Source organism: Schistocerca americana, chromosome 8, assembly GCF_021461395.2.
Source record: "Schistocerca americana isolate TAMUIC-IGC-003095 chromosome 8, iqSchAmer2.1, whole genome shotgun sequence".
Lineage (NCBI taxonomy): Eukaryota > Metazoa > Arthropoda > Insecta > Orthoptera > Acrididae > Schistocerca > Schistocerca americana.
The window spans coordinates 499,311,216-499,331,429 of NC_060126.1; positions in this window are offsets into that span (position 1 = coordinate 499,311,216).

Genomic DNA, 20,214 nt, shown 5'->3' on the forward strand with positions numbered 1-20,214 from the left:
AAATACCAATTATTTAATTTGCGTATGTGTTATACAGTACCTGCATCAAAACTCAGTTTAATTCGGGGATAATAACAGATACACTACGACAAAGTTGACAAAGTATGCTGTCATCACAATTCGTAGTACAAAAGTAGTTGATATTTTGAGCTGAGGAAATACGACTAGAAGCAAACAATTACGCAGAATTACAGTAATTAAGTCTAGAGTGTCATATTACTTATGTATGTAAAATTTTTCCTCGTCACTTATGTAATACAGAATGCATAATAATTACCACAGTACCAAGTGCCAGCAAGCTGTCATCCATGCACCTAAAGCCATCTCTCATATATGCTAAATATATATTACCAGATTTTTTTATTGTGATCGGTTTTATTTGCTTGTTTATATAAGCTTTAATGCTTTGGGAACATTCTGTTGTAATATTGATTTAGGTATTGTACGGTACCTTCTTTGAAATACGCATTCCTGCCCAATATTTCGTGGAATATGAACTTCGTCAAAATCAATCTGCAGTTCTCTATAATAATATATGATATTTCATGTAAGTACTGTAACGCTATCTCATTTCTTATCTCACAGGGATGTTTAAATTGCTTTAATATATTGTTTCTTCATCGGAACGAATAACAGCCATCTTCACACATACAGCAAAAGTCAACTATAATTTTTAATGCAGAGCGCCGTATCTGTTCTACACCGGTAACAGCAGTTTGTGTTAGCATTCTTATCACTCCTTTTGAATCAAATTACGTGTGTTATTGCACACATATCGTCTCACCATTTCAATTTTCGACAAAATAGCCTCAAAATATATTAGCCTTACTGTAAAGTAAGGAATGCTCACTATTACTGAATAGTAACCGGAAAGTGGTTCTAAAACTAATGTAATCATTCGTGCTATGAAGTGCAACGAAATGTTACATTTTTATTATACACCGTCAGAATACAAAAACTGAACAGCTCTTAAGATGGAGTATACAAAGCTGAAGTCCATAGAGTCTTCTGTGGTTGCATAACTAAATGAAATATTCTCGGTTTTCAATTCCTGTAAAATCGTAGTCAAGGCATCGTCACTAATACCATCCATAAATGAAGTTAAGGGGGGTAGGACGTCAAACAAGCCGACGTGGAGCAGGAGAGGCACCACTGGACATTTTATTTTCTACTGTCTATACTTTTGCAAGTAAATTCATAAAACTATCTCAGCATGACCAGGAAGAATTCAGGATTCACACTCACAGTAGTGGAAGTGCAAAAACATAAGAAATAATTTTTTTTAGATATGAAATTTCATCATTTTTTCACTTACTGTTGGCTGCATTTGTTGCTATGGGTACATTTTTCTTCACAAGTAGGAGAGATCCTTTGATGAATTTTGCACAACATACAAACCATACTTACAGGTGTATGAAACTCTAGAATTTTCCAAATCTATTAAAAACTGTTGTAAGAATTAAGATAATTAACTACAAAATTTGATTTTTTTCTAAACATAAAGTTTAAAACGTAACACCTCATTAATTTTTTCATTAATTAAATAGATTCTAGAGTTTCAGACACCTCTAAGTATGGTTTGTATGCTGTGGAAAATTCATCGAACAGTCTCTCTTACTTATGAAGAAAAGTGTACCTATAGCAACAAATGCAGCCGGTAGTAAGTGAAAAAATGATGAAATTTCACACGTATAAAAAATACTTTGTTATGTTTTTGAACTTCCGCTGCTACGAGTGTGAATCCTGAATCTTTCCTGGTGATGCTGACAAGGTTTTATGAATCTACTTGTAAAAGTATAGAAAGTGAAAATTAAAATGTCCTGTGGTGCCTCTCCTGCTCCAAGTCAGCCCGTTTCACGTCCTACCCCCCTTATTATTAGGAACGTCTGAGCCGGCCGGGGTGGCAGACCGGTTCTAGGCGCTACAGTCTGGAACCGAGGGATCGCTACGGTCACAGGTTCGAATCCTGCCTCGGGCATGGATGTGTGTGATGTCCTCAGGTTAGTTACGTTTAAGTTGTTCTAAGTTCTAGGGGACTGATGACCTTAGTAGTTAAGTCCCATAGTGCTCAGAGCCATTTGAACGTCTGAATGTTATATTCGATAATCCTACGTACCTTCACATGGTGAGACGCGTGAACATATAATGTACCCTGAAACATTGACGATCTGGTCACTTTCACGATGCAGTCGTTGTGGTATGGGAGAAATGAAGTTGAATGGGAGTACTGACCTCCCAATATGTGTCCACTGACCGGTCAACGTCAATGCGACTCTGTAATCCTTCTCCATGCAGATATTTTCCAGGAGAACATTCGGCTTTGACTCCATTTTTATGGATCTCAAAGCGCGACCACATCGAACAGCGCAAAAGTAGGAGCTTTTGGAACGAGAGGACATTCGGCGAATGGTCTAGCCTGCCCATTCCCTCGACTTCGCGGTACTACAGCAGGTCCACGTGCACCATTGCATCCAGTATTTGTTAACCGCGGTGCAGAAGGAACGGAACGCCCCGCCACAAGAACTCAGATCCCGTAGGAAGTTCCATGCGGCTCTTCGCGGATGATGCTGTAGTATACAGAGAAGTTGCAGCATTAGAAAATTGCAGCGAAATGCAGGAAGATCTGCAGCGAATAAGCACTTGGTGCAGGGAGTGGCAACTAACCCTTAACATAGACAAATGTAATGTATTGCGAATACATAGAAAGTAGGATCCTTTATTGTATGATTATATGATAGCGTAAAAAACACTGGTAGCAGTTACTTCTGTAAAATATCTTGGAGTATGCGTGCGGAACGATTTGAAGTCGAATGATCATATAAAATTAATTGTTGGTAAGGTGGGTGCCAGGTCGAGATTCATTGGGAGAGTCCTAAGAAAGTGTAGTCCATCAACAAACGACGTGGCTTGCAAAACACTCGTTCGACCTATACTTGAGTATTGCTCATCAGTGTGGGATCCGTACCAGGTCGGCTTGACAGAAGAGATAGAGAAGATCCAAAGAAGAGCGGCTCGTTTCGCCACAGGGTTATTTGGTAAGCGTTACGGAGATGTTTAGCAAACTCAAGTGGCAGACTCTGCAAGAGAGGCGGTCTGCATCGCGGCGTGGCTTGCTGACCAGGTTTCGAGAGGGTGCGTTTCTGGATGATGTATCGAATATATTGCTTCCCTCTACTTTTACCTCCCGAGGAGATCACGAATGCAAGATTAGAGAGATTCGAGCGCGCACGGAGGCTTTCCGGCAGTCGTTCGTCCAGCGAACCATACGCGACTGGAACAGGAAAGGGAGGCAATGACAGTGGCACGTAAAGTGCCTTCCGCCACACACTGTTGGGTGGCTTGCGGAGTATAAATGTAGATGTGGATAATCACACCCTTATTAAGAACTCCGTCCAGGTGTTTGTAATATCCAGGGTGCCATCATAAATCGCGGTGACTTCATTGCAGTTATTGTCTTGCAAGAAAAGTGTCATTTCTATTCGTCCAATCGCGCGTTTCTCCTATTCTGTAATACCTCAGTTCTCTCTATGTATGGTCCAAGTCTCATAGAGCTCTCGTCTGCGGCGGTGGCACATCATGCGGAAGCTGCATTTGTCCTTACGTTTTGCACACCAGTGAAGCTGCTGCTGGGTATGCAAGAACGTCCTGCGATTTTCGAAATTAATCAAATCATTTGATAGCTGTCGCCAAAGAAGTTTCATATTCCAGAAAAATATCATTCTGGAAACATCCCCCAGGCTGTGGCTAAGCCATATCTCCGCAATATCCTTTCTTTCAGGAGTGCTAGTTCTGCAAGGTTCGCAGAAGAGCTTCTGCAAAGTTTGGAAGGTAGGAGACGGGGTACTGGCGGAATGAAGGCTGTGAGGACGGGTCGTGCAGTTTTAATCTGCCAGGAAGTTTCGAGTTTCATATTCTTTCCTCCGAGGAAATGGTTAATATGTTGCCTATTGCCAGATGTGTATGAATGTTGCTTCGATGGTGCAAGGTATCATTTGGTATGTATTCAAGAAAAATTATAACTCTCCAGGTGATACTGACCCTCTAGCTTGATTCAGAAGACAGACCACGGAAAGTTGAATCCAGTGAAGATTTAGAAAAATCATTTGACGGTGTTTAGTAGAACACACACACGCTTTGAAATTACGAAGTTACTGAGCATAAAAAGGTTTCCCGGGTGTGAGCAGTAACCCACAATTTGTTCAGAAACCGCTGTCCTAAGCATCGAACAACGTGAAAAGAACACAATAAATGAGAAGGAAGGCAGACATTGTAGTAGCCTATCACTCACATTGTTCAATTGGTGCCTCGAGAAGCAGCAAAAGAAAACCAACCAGAAATTATAAAAATCAATTAAATTTTACGGAGAACATACAAAATCTTTAATGTTTTCGAAAAACAGACGAGAGACTGGACAGCCAGACAAAGAAAAATGTGACATCACTATCGAACTGAATGGAATGGCTATAACTAATGGTTCACAGGTAGAAATTATATTTAATAATAATTTCTTAACTATGGCAGAAAGCATAGGAACAAACAGTTCAAATCACGGTATGCAGTATGCATGCTTCTCAGTGGAAATCAAATGGAATAATTAATGACTCCACGAGAAGTGTTTTAAGTGTATTTTACAGGAAATGACCTGTGATGAAATTTACAGTGAACTAAATACTTGCATAGAATTTAATCTATCCCATCAAAAATTTGTATAAATACCTAAAAATACCGTTCTGCGAAAGCTTGTTATAAAGGGCACTAAACAGCCACGTAGAAAACCATAGATCACTATAGAGATTAAAGTATCTTGCGAAATAAAAAGCGAAATGTATCTTTTGGCAAGAACATTAAGTGAAAACAAAATACTTGGAAAATAACTTCAACGAAATGATTGTGTATTTGAAAGGTGTTATAAAACCCATATTAACGATAGTAAAACAAAGATAATGGAGTGACTTCGGATTAAATCAAATTTTACTTAAAGAATTACATTAGGAAATAAAACACTAAAAGGTACACGACTTTTCCTGTTTGGGTTGCAAAAGAGCTGACAGTGACAGAATCAGATATTTCAACTGGTTCAAATGGCTCTGAGCACATGGGACTTAACATCTGAGGTCTTCAGTCCCCTAGAACTTAGAACTACTTAAACCTAACTAAACTAAGGACATCACACACATCCATGCCCGAGGCAGGATTCGAACCTGCGACCGTAGTGGTCGCGCGGTCCCAGACAGATATTGTAATTCAGACGGACAATTTCTGACACAAACTTATCAGAAAAAATGTTGATGTGCGAATGGAGCGGTCAACTGCCTGTTGAATCTCTGGAACAGTTCTGAAGCGAATGCCACGAAGTGATTCCTTCATCTTCGGTATCAAATCAAAGTCACAAGGACTTAAGTCTAAGGAGTATGGTGGATGGTACAGTACTTCTCAGTCCCATCGACCGAAAGAGCAGCCACAGCTTGCGCTGTATGCGCCCGCGTATTGTCGTGAAAAATGATGGGTGGGACGCGCAGGAAATGTAGCCGCTTCTTTCGAAAAGCTGGCCGCAGGTGATGCTCTATAGCCGAACAGTAATACTGTGCATTGACGGTCTGCCGTGGAGGAACGTAATGCGTTAGGATAACACCATCACATTCGTACACGAGAATCACCGTAACTTCAGATCGCTCCATTCGCACCATCATCAGAACAGGCTCTGCTAACGGTATATTACGCCTTCCACATCGCTGGCAACGGGGTTCTAAACAACGCTGGTGACTACTTTTAAGGACAGTAACAGGTACAAACATGTACCTGTTTTTTACCGGTTGTTAATAAATAGTTGCCACTATTTCAGTTTCAACCCTGGTACAAACACGACTCTTAGGCCTGGACAAGCTGGAATTAACTCCCTGACCAGCACGTTATCATCGAACAGCTAGGCAGTAGTATGACGCCCAGCCTGTGCTGATCAACACCGTACCGATGACGCTGCCTCCACTATCATCGCGGGCCTTGCATTCTTGTCTCCCACCCGAGCATCCAGGCGCTGGGCCAGCTCAGAACTCTGCAGCCTTCACGGAACTACGGGGGGTTGAATGAAAAGTAATGCCTCCACCTTCGTTAATTGGGTGTGGATGGCAATATTTTAATAAATCAAACGCAGAAATAATCCTTAGATTGTGATTTCCAAATAATCACCAACCAACAGGATACATTTCTACCAACGATGAACAAGTTTTCTGATGCCGTCACGGAAGAAGTCGACACACTGCTTCCGCAACCACAGTCTCAAATTTCTCTCAACGTCTTCATCGGAAGCGTAATGATGTCCCTGCTGATCGTCTTTCATAATCGGGAACAGAGGGAAGTCAGACGGTTCTAAATCTGGACTGTATGGAGGATACCGTACGGTGGTGAGATTCAGTCTGTGGTGGCACGGGAGGTATGTGGTTTGGCAATATCATACTGCAGGAAAACATTTCTCTTTTCCTTTCGGATCCTTTTTAGCCATCTATTCAGAGTTCGCAGCGTTGCGATAGCGCTCTGAATTTATTGTTGTTCCGCGGTCAAGGAAATCAACATGGATAACATCATCTGCGTCCCAGAACACTGGCTCTGAGCACTATGGGACTTAACTTCTGAGGTCATGTCGAAAGGAGGCTACACTGAGTCACAGCGCCAGAGATTGCGCCAGAGAGTATTATTCAGCCGCCTCCACTGTCAGTGTTTGTTGAGAGGTGGTAGTGGAGAGTTCTTGTCGAGAAGTCGTGGTGGAGAGTGCTTATTGAGAAGTGGGCAGTAGGAGTTCCGATGTAGCCGTGACTACTTGTGAGCATGTTGTATGCAGTTGTTCTGATGGGCGAGACAGCCGATGCTGTTCGATTGCGGATGTTGTAATGATCAGAGTGTATGATTCGTCAATATATATGAAAGTAATAATTTTCTTTATTTTTATTTCAAATGTCTTAAACAATAATGCCTCTTGGTCACAGGTACAGTCAACAAAGCATCTGGCTTGTGTTCATGTATTAGACTGTAATTCGGGTTTCTATGTGCAATTGTAGTATTTCAGTTTTATTTAATTAATTCAGTGTAAATGGTATTTAAAATGTCTTTTTTTTTTGAGGAAGAACCATGCCAGATGTGTACGTTGAATCACACTTCCACACACAGAACAGTTACACTTGTGCTTTGTTGTTCGTAGTTTTTGTTTCGTAGCTTTTATAGTTGCTGGGGACTTAATTAATTAATTGTGTTAACGGAAGTTTTCTTTCATTTCTTGTTGTTATTCTATGCATTCAGATTGCGTACTAATACCAGTCAGGGCCAACCGGTTACGAGACTGCGTAACCGGACAGTCAGCTACTAAAAAATAAAAAAATATTTGCATTCTTTTTAATTAAGCCCCCATGCAATGTGTCCCCTAGAACTTAGAACTACTTAAACCTAACTAACCTAAGGATATCACACACATATATGCCCGAGGCAAGATTCGAACCTGCGACCGTAGCGGTCGCGCCGTTCCAGAGTGTAGCGCCTAAAACCGCTCGGCCACTCCGGCCGGCGCCCCAGAACACTGTGGCCATGATTTTTTCACCTGAGGGCTGCGTCTTTGTGTTGATATTCCATACTTTGACTTTTGGTCTTCTGTCACAATTCAATGGAGAATGGCGTCACCTTCATTCTCGTAACGCGAAAGGACTTCCTGGCGCATTTCAAGTCTGTGCACTTTCATTTCAGGAGTCAGCACCCGGGGTTCCCATCGTGCACAGATCTTCCGAGAGCCAACAAAAGCAATAATGTGACCCACACGCTCTTGCAAAATGCCGATTGTGCTTGCAATTTCTCTCTGAGTGATAACGACGATAGTCCTGAATCAATCTGTCAATATGTTGCTTGTGGAACTCGGTGGTTGCTGTCACAGGACGTCCACCTCTTTGTTTGTTACCCAGGTCAGATCTTCCCGCCTCAACTTCTTCAATCTTACTCGCCCGACGACGCACAGTACTCACATGGACACAATCACCATAAACTGTTTTCATTCTCTGATGAATCTCTTTTGGGGGTGACACCTTCTGCTGTCAAGAATTCAATGACTGCACGTTGCTTAAATCGCATTGACCCACCGTCTGTGCAGGGTTCCATACTTTACACTGCAACAACACAACCGTCCAGTGCTAAGGCTTTCCGCCAACTGGAGCTGTAGAGAAAAGGCTACGGAACAAGGCACTACCTGTCGCATACCAATGCTGCCAACTGTTGAAGAGTTACGATGGTGGAGGCATTACTTTGTTACTTTGCAGTCAGCCCTCGTACAATGCGGGTTATTCAGTCATCCCCGCTGTGCCGAGGTATCAGCTGACGACTTCCTCGCCCTGTACCACTGGAAGCTAGAAGCAGTCAAACATGTTCACAATGACAGCCACTGTTCGGCTCTACGAGCCCGGCGGTAACACGAGACTTCTCCGTGACACCAGCAGCAGTCACAGAGGTAGGCACACTCTGCGCTGTCACGTACGAGTGCGGGTGAGAGGTCGTTGCATGCAAACAAGCCATGACAGCGCATTTGTCCCTCTCGTCAACGATCCTGGCAGCAGCAAAGTCTAATGAATCCGAACAAACAGCTGTAAAGAGATTCTTGTATATGCATACCGGTTTCTTCTGTTGCTCTTGCATCCATTTTCGACGGAGAATGGGCGCCAACTCCCTGCCATCCCAGAAATCCCGTTATAGTTTATTGAATTTGTAAATATGGCTAGAATGGAACTGTGCTCATGAAAACAGCTAAATTCAGTCCCACTTTCAAACTGAAGTTTTACATTGCTGTATTACTTTTTATGATTTTCTTATGTTGTTTTTGTCGTCTTCGTAATTGTTCAAGTAATACTATAGAGAGCAAGAGGATATTATAGGCTAGGAAAAACAACATTTATTTGTCCACTGAACTCTTATGTAATGGCCCCACGGCAGACCCAAAAAATTCGTCCACGTCTCCCTTGGTAGCATCTGGAAGCCAAACCGTCTGTGTCAATGACCAGTAGACTGTCAGCTATGGGAAAATGCTGTGCAAGTTGCGACAAACACTGAAGCTGTCGCTGCACGGGGAACGAGCAAGCACCGAAGTCTGCAAGAGAAGCCTAGTGACATCATGGAAACTGAGAAATACTGTCATACTAGTGAGAAAGCAGACTGTATTAAGGAAGGCTAGGTACACTTTTCTTCGATGAATTTTGCACAGCATACAAACCATACTTACAGGTGTATGAAACTCTATAATTTATTTAATTTATTAAAAAACGAATGATCTGTTGTATTTTAAACTTCATGTTTAGAAAAAACACAAATTTTGTAGTTAATTACCTCAATTTTTACCACAGTTTTTAATAGATTTGGAAAATTCTAGAGTTTCATACACATTTAAGTATAGTTTGTATGCTGTGCCAAATTCATCGAACCATCTCTCCTACTTATGAAGAAAAGAGTACCTATAGTGACAAATGCTGCCATCAGTAAGTGAAAAAAATGATACAATTTCACATGCAAAAAAATTACTTCGTTATGTTTTCAAACTTTCACTGCTATAAGTGTGAATTCTGAATCCTTCTGGGAGATGCTGACAAAGTTTTATGAATTTATTTGTAAAAGTATAGACAGTGGAAATTAAATTGTCCTGAGGTGCCTCTCCTGCTCCAAGTCGGTCCGTTTGACGTCCAACCCCCCTTTGTAAGTGTCTCATTGCTGAGTGCTGATTTCTGACTGCCGAGTGCATAGTCTCAGCCTTTGTGTCAGTTCCAGCTGTCTAGTGCGAGAGGAGGCAATGGTGGTCGATCCTTGGCATCGCCAGCTGTCATCGATGGTCTATGGAACCAGGAGTCTGGCTGGATGGTCGCTGCTGCTGCCAGCAGCACCACAACTCCAGAGGCCTGCCTGACCTGGACACTGTCCATCATCTGCCTTCAAGACGGTGGCCATTGCTGTAGCTCATCCCCATTCCTGACACCGATGCTGCGGCTCCTGTCTCCTAAGCAGAGACTGAGAGCTAACCCCTCCCTGCCAGTGAGTACTTCAATTGGACCCGTGGCGACACTTCTGAGTGCAAATCTTCGACGACAACGAGCGTACGTCGGAAATCGGTACACAGACCTGGAAACCGCTCGAATTCACGGGTTGGTGGCTGCTTTGTGGTGATGTAAAGGGCGCCACCCGACACTTCGCTGTATTGGCTGTAATTAACAAGACGAGCGCATGCCGGCACTCCATAATGTCATATGGTATTATATTTCGGGGTAACTCCACAAACAGAGAAAAGTTTTTAGAATACAGAAGCGTATGATAAGAGTAATGAGTAGTGTAAATCCAAGAACATCTTGTCGAAACCTATTCAAAGAATTGGTCATATTAACCACAGCTTCTAATAACATTTATTCCTTAATGAAGTTTGTTATAAATAATACATCTCTTAATCCAACTAACTGCTTAGTACACAGTATCAATACTAGGAATAAGAACAATATACATAAACATTTAAAATCACTTACTCTTGCTCAGAAGGAGTCCACTATTCAGCAACGCATCTTTTCAATAAGTTACGAGCAACCATTAAGAGTTTAATTTCAGACAAGGCACAATTTAAACATAATTTAAAAGGATTTTTGGTGGCCAACTCCTTCTATTCCATCCATGAGTTTCTCAACAAGTGCAGTAGACCATTTTAATGAAAATCTAATATACTTTAATTTTTGACAATACCTGGTTGTCACAGACAACTAACTACCTACTGTGTGACTGGTGGATGTATGGAAAGCAGATGTAAGTCTTAAGTCTGTAAATAGTGGAAATTTAATTTTAAATCTTGTACATAATCTGACTATTCTTTAACTGAGGATCGAAAATGGTTCAAATGGCTCTGAGCACTATGGGACTTAACAACTGAGGTCATCAGTCCCCTAGAACTTAGAACTACTTAAACCTAACTAACCTAAGGACATCACACACATCCATGCCCGAGGCAGGATTCGAACCTGCGACCGTAGCGGTCGCGCTGTTCCAGACTGTAGTGCCTAGAACCACTCGGCCACTCCGGCTGCCAAATGAGGATCACTGAAATGAATAATTTACTTTAATTTTTGAGAATACTTGCTTGTAATAGCCAAGAAACTACCAAATGTCTGAATGATGGATTTAATGAAAGTAGATGTAAGTATTAAACCTGTAAATATTCGAAGTTTAAGTTTTATTCATGTACATAAATTTACTGTTTATTGACTGAGGATCATTAAAATTAATGAAACTTAATTACATTTTTGTAATGTGTTTTTCTGGCATGTTCCACACCCAGGAGGATTACCTCTTTTATGGGTCTATGGAATGAAAAATTAATCTAATCTATCTAATCTAATCTTATGTTTCCTTGGTGCTTTAAGTGTAACTAGGTTCTCACCACTGCATCCCACCCAGCTATCACCCCAATACTGTAGACGTCTGTGACCGGACTCCTATAGCTCTGTCGTACCAGAGTTTGATCCAATTTTATAAGCTTTCCATAATTTTACAGTGGGACCCAGCTGCATATGACTGTTGCTCGTGAAGAATGAACTACGACCTCTTTCGCCTTGCCAACAGGCTCTTGGGTGCTGTTGAATGAAACGATTGTTTCAGGGCTGCAGCCGGAAAAGGAGCGCTCATCTCCGAATGGTCCAGAAAATCATCGACGATTAACAATATCTACCACTTTCTATATTACTACCACCGGTAACTTCATGCCAATTTGATATTTGTTGCGTGGTATTGCAATGTTAATGACCAGAATTGCACGTAGCTACTTTAGGTGGTCAACGGCCATCCCCAAATGCTTCGTTTCTCACAACTCCTGAAGTCGCGGTAGCCAGAAGCCACAAAGATAATAGCGCCGTTGTAAGAGGTCCATGACTAAGGAATTTATCGCTAGTGCACTTTAGCAGATGTAACTTGGATGAATTGCTCACGCGCTGTCTGCGATATGCAAGCTACAATAGAATCGCAGACCACAGAGCAGTGTAGGCAGCAGTAGGAGTAGTAGCTCGCAGTCGGGCGGTTGGACCGGCCGTGGAGAGCGATGGCGGTGCCTAAGCGATGTAGTATTAGGTGAAACCAAGAATTACTATTCATAGTCGTGCACATATGTAATTTGTAACAACTGATTTTGTACTTTTGTTGTATCAAGTCCCACGTAAATAATTTTAAAAAGGTCTTTTAATAATAATCTTTCTTATAAAATTAACTTTTGGCAACCATTCGTCTGAATTTAAAGATTTTACTAATTTCTCCTATCCATGGTCATCACAATTATCGGAAAGAAAAATCACTTGTTTCCTTTTACACAATGCAAATCTGGCGACCAGCATTGCACTGGGCTGTGCCAGAAAAATTTCATATAGGAGCAGATACGCGTATATACGCGTTATCCGGTGACATAATTGAGGTAAGAATTTTCAGTTTACTCAGAATGACTTTTCAGGGCCATGACGCAGCATGCTGACGTCCATATTTACCAGTTTAGATTCACAGTCAGTTAATTATTGAAACGTTATATATGAGTCACATTTTTATTGAGAGATTAGTCACATTCTTATTGCGAGTTTACGGAAATAAACTGTTGAGAGGTTAAACCGTGTTTGTCCATATCCCTAGAATGGCGGAATATTAGAGCCGTGGGAATTGCTCTCACCGGGTCTGGTACATTAAATCGAATTGCATATAGTTCCTGCGTCCGTACAGAATCTCGTGTAAACTATGACAGTCTAATGGGGTGGATCTACACGAAGCAAAGAGAATGTAAGCACTTCCTCAGGGGTCACTATTTTCACAATTTCTTTTCACTTGACCCTTGAAATTCCTGACCAAATGATCAGCTTTACAATTGGACTCAGAATGAAAAGTATCGGTACTCCGATATCTCCTTTGACAAATGGAGTGAAACTCACTAGTGTTAACTGTGAGCCAGTGTTATATATGAGCCAGTGTTATATACGATGCTTTGTGAACCTCCCCCAACTGCGAATAACATTGCAACTTCCCGAGTTGTAGCTGCTGCTGTCATCGATGACATTTGGGCAAGCTCGAAGGTTACAGAGTGCTTCAGCACTTATCGAGAGTAGAACACGGAGAGAAACGTCGCGCCAGAGAAACGTCGCGCCATATCAAACTGGTCCCGTGCTCATGTTTGGCTGGGTCAGATCTCACGTTTAATGTCGTATCAGTGGTCGGCCAGTATACAGAACGCCTTGCCGGCGCCTTCTTCCTCGATGTCCTCAAGTGTGTCTCGTGCACAGCATGAGAAATAGATGCCGTGGCGTATATGGATCACAACCTGTCAGTCGTATCTACGAGTGATCAGAAGGTTAACACTGAATCTGCGCCGCATCGAAAAATATGCACGTAGTTCCGGTTCCGCAACTTTGTGCTGGTGCTCTAGAGAACCAAAACAGGCATTACGTAATACCTTACGAAGCGCTGGTTCATAATCTGTGAGACTAACGAACTATCGGGCTATCACGATTGTGTCTCTTGGTTATGAAGCTTATGACAGAACCCACTGGTAGGTGAGTACAGCTTAAATGTGATTGCTTGTAGTAAAAGGCACGGCTTGAGGATCCGGACTATTTTTTGAAGATTATAGTTTTATGTCCCACTGCGGGCAAGCTACGCACGCTACACGAAATAAAAAAAAAAGAAATACTGGTATTTGGATGCTCTAATGAACCAGTATATTGTAAAAAAGCCGACAAGAAACTAAAACTGAAATTAGAAACTACATGCTTCTGACAAATATATAAATGTCAGACCATCAGCACATGGCAATAGAAATGTCACAAAAACAATTATTCTTACAGAGACACAAATTACCCCACTCTAAGAAAAGGACAAGTAATAGAATTTAAAAAAATATATTTCCTGAGTACCTTCACTCATAAAAGAACATGAACATCATACAACAAATAATAATGACAATAGTAATATTTTAAGCATGAACACTCATCAACGTGACACCAAGTATTTCTTGAATCAGTACTTGGGTGTCTTATTATATTAACTATGTAATGACTGTGGCCCAGATATGTCGGTTTGAAAGGTTACAGCTTACACCGTAGAAATGGCTACACAGCCGAAATTATAAAACAGTTAAGAATACGAAACAAGAGGATAGTCCGCAGCTCGTGGTCGTGCGGTAGCGTTCTCGCTTCCCACGCCCGCGTTCCCGGGTTCGATTCCCGGCGGGGTCAGGGATTTTCTCTGCCTCGTGATGACTGGGTGTTGTGTGATGTCCTTACGTTAGTTAGGTTTAAGTAGTTCTAAGTTCTAGGGGACTGATGACCATAGATGTTAAGTCCCGTACTGCTCAGAGCCATTTGAACCATTTTTTGAACAAGATGATATTGTAATCCAAATAACGCCATCCAGTGTAGCATATTACTGAATTTCAGAAAATTTGTTTCAGCTGTGAATCCGAATGCAAATAAAACATTCCTTAATAATTACATTGATGAATATTCCGCGTCTGGCTCAAGATATTTTCTTAAGATAAATTTCAATAGATAACATCTACTCTTGCATCACTCACTGAAGTTCACTGGCGAAGGATACCACAAAATTTCTTGTGGTCAATTCCGAACAAGCTGTCGATTAAGAACGATTGTATTGTGACTCACCTGTTATTTGTAGCCGACCCTACTTAAGTTAAGACGATTACAGCGCCATGTAAAATTATGCTGTACAGATATGACGTCATTCTGAGCAGTGGCTCTTTTTCTACAGGGTTTTGAAACTGGAACTTTAATTATGGACACCCTGAACACACCATCCAGGTTATGTAGAGGGTGAACATTAATGAAACCGACAAACTACAGGGACGGATTCCCGACTGGAAAGATTGCGACCGGAATCTCTCTTATGAGCATTCTCGCTTTCCCAGCAGCTTAACTTTCTCGTCAGGTTGGAGCTTTCCCCTATTATCATACGCATCTTGTTCTTCCTGTTGTTGCTTCAGCTGCAGCTTTCACAATTCATTGTATTTTGCGCCCATGCTGAACTAATAACACGCAAAGGTTAAGGTTCCTCGTCGGCATTTGTGTCTAATTATTTCACATGAACTAGGCAGGATGCTGCTGTGAACGACATAGAGTGTCAAAACGAAGATCGACGCCAAGCCGTTAGCCGAAAACGCAGTAGGGAGTGTGTGGTGTCACCGCCAGACACCACACTTGCTAGGTGGTAGCCTTTAAATCGGCCGCGGTCCGTTAGTATACGTCGGACCCACCTGTCGCCACTGTCAGTGATTGCAGACCGAGCGCCGCCACACGGCAGGTCTAGAGAGACTTCCTAGCACTCGCCCAGTTTGTACAGCCGACTTTGCTAGCGATGGTTCACTGACAAATTACGCTCTCATTTGCCGAGACGATAGTTAGCGTAGCCTTCAGCTACGTCATTTGCTACGACCTAGCAAGGCGCCATTATCATTTGCTATTTATCTTGTGATGCATGTACCGTCAGACCGATGTTCACCAATTATGGATTAAAGTTAAGTATTCCAGCAGCTACGTACGTTCTTTGCTACTATAACTTCCTTTACCTGTTCCAGACCTCACGCCAGCCTGCGTGAGCTTAATCGCGTGCCTTTCGGCTTCCTCTCCTAGTGGCTTGGCTGTCTTGCCAAGTCACAACAGAGTGAATATTACGAGCATGGCTGACAAAGCAAGAAATGCCTTGTTTGTTCTTCATTTGCTCTTCGCAAGCTAACAACAGCTGAGGCAGCTAAGAAGTGAGTGATACATGCTACAGATACGAGAACATATAGGTGTAAGTTGAATGAAGGGCTGCTGATGTATGACTTGCTTGTGAAATATCTGGTAGCAAGTTTTGGTAATTTAAAAGAAAAAGAGGGAAGAAAAATGCTAACGATTAGCCAAGGTGTTGTTGCACAAATAAGAATAGAGATGCAAATACACCTCTAACGAAGGTACTCAACTTCCTGACTAAAATTTCACGGGGTGATTTAATAGAGTTAATTGTTCTTGTAACACAAATCTGAGAAATAAAACGAAAGGAACGGGAACAACAGAGATACAAATGTTCGGTGCCTAAATTGAAATGGTGCTAGCGTAAGCTGTCGCCAGCACACCGGTCGGAAAACATGTAGCAAGAAGATCGGTAATAGGAGCTGGATAAAGCGCGCCTATCAGGAGAGAGACTAAAGACAGCAATACGCTACCAACTCCCTCTCGATCGCAAAGATTTAGATCGCTTCTGTGGACCGGAGGGCTCAGTCACAGTATCCGTCTCAGAGTCTCAGTCACCATCCTGGTTGGCATCTGTCAGTTCACATCACTGGCTACGAGTGTTGTAAGTGGGCTGTTTAGATTTTTATGTTGGTGACGCCACGTAGTGCTCTGTATTACAAACGCTGACTGCTGTGTGCAGTCTGTGGATGGTTGGACTCATTGTTGGATTATTCGCTAGTGTAGTGTTGGGCTGTTGGATGAGAACAGCGCGTAGTGTTGGGCAGTTGGAGGTGAACCGCCAAAAGTAGTGGATGTGGGGAGAGAGATTCCAGAGTTTTGAGATGTTAACATGAGCGGACGATCAGGACGTGTGTCCGCAAGAAAAAGGAAATTAGTCAAAATAGACGTCAAGGATTTATATATAAATTATGACTTTTGAACACTATGAAGGTAAATACATTGTTTGTTCTCTACCAAAATCTTTCATTTGCTAACTGTATGCCAATTAGTAGTTAGTGCCTTCAGTAGTTAGAATCTTTTATTTAGCTGGCAGTATTGGTGCTCGCTGTATCGCAGTAGTTCGAATAACGACGTTTTTTGTGAGCTAAGTGATTCATGAAGGGTATAGGTTTTTGTTAGTCAGGTCTATTCTTTTGTAGGGATTATTAAAAGTTACATTGGACTGCGCTAAAATATTGTGTGTCAGTTTGGAAATGGTCACAATAAGTAAAGATAAAACTGTCGGAGTACGTTCAGTTTTACTCAGCTGTTTCGGTATCAAATAACGTAGAAGTTTACCAGCACAGTCTTTCCTTATATTCAAAGGGGACGTTTCACAGTGTATAGTGACCGGAGTAGTGTTCATAGCGGGGCTTGTGCTTCACCAGCAGTGCGCCTAACGTGGTTTATTACGGAAGAGCTTGTACCACAACACATGAACTTGCTTAAAGATAAGTAGCATCCTGTTCTTGTAAATAAAGAACGCTGTTAACACACGTGCGCTGTTGTGTTGTATAATGAGGATACCGGCCACCAAACTATATCTTCTCCCTAGCTTCCCACGGTACAAGACTCTACAATGTCGATCATGACACAAAAGAAATAATTATACGTACAAAATACGTGTTAAAATGAGATGACGGTTAACATAGCCCCTATTCCTGAGTTATTACTACAAAGACACGATGGCAGCTTGTGAAAATGTGAAAACCTTTCATTATATTTAGAATTACTAAAAGAAAGCAGAATTGCGGCAACCGTAACAAACTCTAGATTCAGACGATTGTTGCAAAAGTGGTAGTCTGTGAATCTCACATTTAGCACATGCAAAGGGGATGTGACTGATGTCACATTTGTAATGCTAGTTCAGTCACAGGATGGGGTTTGGAGTAACTCTAACGTCTACATCTACATCTTCATCCATACTCCGCAAGCCACCTGACGGTGTGTGGCGGAGGGTACCTTGAGTACCTCTATCGCTTCTCCCTTTTTGTGTGATATGTTTTTAAGTGATGTGCTGCTGATGTGTAGGAAGACGCGAATATGGTTAAGGAACTTGTGATTTGATTACTATGAACACTTTGTAGTTTTTCAGATTTAGAAACCATTTTGCTGAGGAAGGGGTTTCATATGCACTGCGAAACAAAGTTCTTGATAAGGTTGTTCAAATGGTTCAAATGGCTCTGAGCACTATGGGACTTAACTTCTAAGGTCATCAGTCCCCTAGAACTTAGAACTACTTAAACCTAACTAACCTGAGGACATCACACACCCACGCCCGAGGCAGCATTCGAACCTGCGACCGTAGCGGTCTCGCGGTTCCAGACTTAACCGCTGGGCCACTCCGGCCGGCGATAAGGTTGTGGGGAATATGCAACATTTCATTCGTCGTGATGTTCCAAACGATTTTTTTTTTCACTGCAGATAACTGTTTGTTCACTCTGGTTGTGAAATATTATACCTGTGTTCATGTCCCTAATTTTACAGTTGTTTTTCTCAGAAAGTTAACATCACTTCGCATCACATGATTCCAGATTATTCCATTATGTGTAGCAGTAATTTTTGTACAGTAACTCTTTATACTCTTTATTGTTTATCCGCTATCAGGCATATACACTCCTGGAAATTGAAATAAGAACACCGTGAATTCATTTTCCCAGGAAGGGGAAACTTTATTGACACATTCCTGGGGTCAGATACATCACATGATCACACTGACAGAACCACAGGCACATAGACACAGGCAACAGAGCATGCACAATGTCGGCACTAGTACAGCGTATATCCACCTTTCGCAGCAATGCAGGCTGCTATTCTCCCATGGAGACGATCGTAGAGATGCTGGATGTAGTCCTGTGGAACGGCTTGCCATGCCATTTCCACCTGGCGCCTCAGTTGGACCAGCGTTCGTGCTGGACGTGCAGACCGCGTGAGACGACGCTTCATCCAGTCCCAAACATGCTCAATGGGGGACAGATCCGGAGATCTTGCTGGCCAGGGTAGTTGACTTACACCTTCTAGAGCACGTTGGGTGGCACGGGATACATGCGGACGTGCATTGTCCTGTTGGAACAGCAAGTTCCCTTGCCGGTCTAGGAATGGTAGAACGATGGGTTCGATGACGGTTTGGATGTACCGTGCACTATTCAGTGTCCCCTCGACGATCACCAGTGGTGTACGGCCAGTGTAGGAGATCGCTCCCCACACCATGATGCCGGGTGTTGGCCCTGTGTGCCTCGGTCGTATGCAGTCCTGATTGTGGCGCTCACCTGCACGGCGCCAAACACGCATACGACCATCATTGGCACCAAGGCAGAAGCGACTCTCATCGCTGAAGACGACACGTCTCCATTCGTCCCTCCATTCACGCCTGTCGCGACACCACTGGAGGCGGGCTGCACGATGTTGGGGCGTGAGCGGAAGACGGCCTAACGGTGTGCGGGACCGTAGTCCAGCTTCATGGAGACGGTTGCGAATGGTCCTCGCCGATACCCCAGGAGCAACAGTGTCCCTAATTTGCTGGGAAGTGGCGGTGCGGTCCCCTACGGCACTGCGTAGGATCCTACGGTCTTGGCGTGCATCCGTGCGTCGCTGCGGTCCGGTCCCTGGTCGACGGGCACGTGCACCTTCCGCCGACCACTGGCGACAACATCGATGTACTGTGGAGACCTCACGCCCCACGTGTTGAGCAATTCGGCGGTACGTCCACCCGGCCTCCCGCATGCCCACTATACGCCCTCGCTCAAAGTCCGTCAACTGCACATGCGGTTCACGTCCACGCTGTCGCGGCATGCTACCAGTGTTAAAGACTGCGATGGAGCTCCGTATGCCACGGCAAACTGGCTGACACTGACGGCGGCGGTGCACAAATGCTGCGCAGCTAGCGCCATTCGACGGCCAACACCGCGGTTCCTGGTGTGTCCGCTGTGCCGTGCGTGTGATCATTGCTTGTACAGCCCTCTCGCAGTGTCCGGAGCAAGTATGGTGGGTCTGACACACCGGTGTCAATGTGTTCTTTTTTCCATTTCCAGGAGTGTACTTGGGGTACAATAAGCAAATATTTCTTGGATAACATTTCTTAGTCAATATATTAGATACACTTGTGGCCACATGTCACTTGTATTACTTAAGTTATGTTTGACAGACTGTCGACTGTCTCCGTAATAATACCATATTTCTTACATCAGCGACACACAGCATGCTGTGTAGAACAACATGAACCCTTTCTCTTCTTTTCGTCTACTTTCCTTCCTAGTAGTCAGACGAGCTCGTAAAATTCTACAGATATGAGCATTTCTTAGTTAGAGTTATCGTAGATGTGTTTCACACCATGTAAGATAGTTTTAAGCAAAGAAACATTAATTTATGACCGTAAGAAGCAGATAGATCTTTTTGTAACTGAGATTTCTCACATGTCTTTTCACTGATAATATCATTGTATGTCAATGCTTATTTACTGAGATTATTTTGT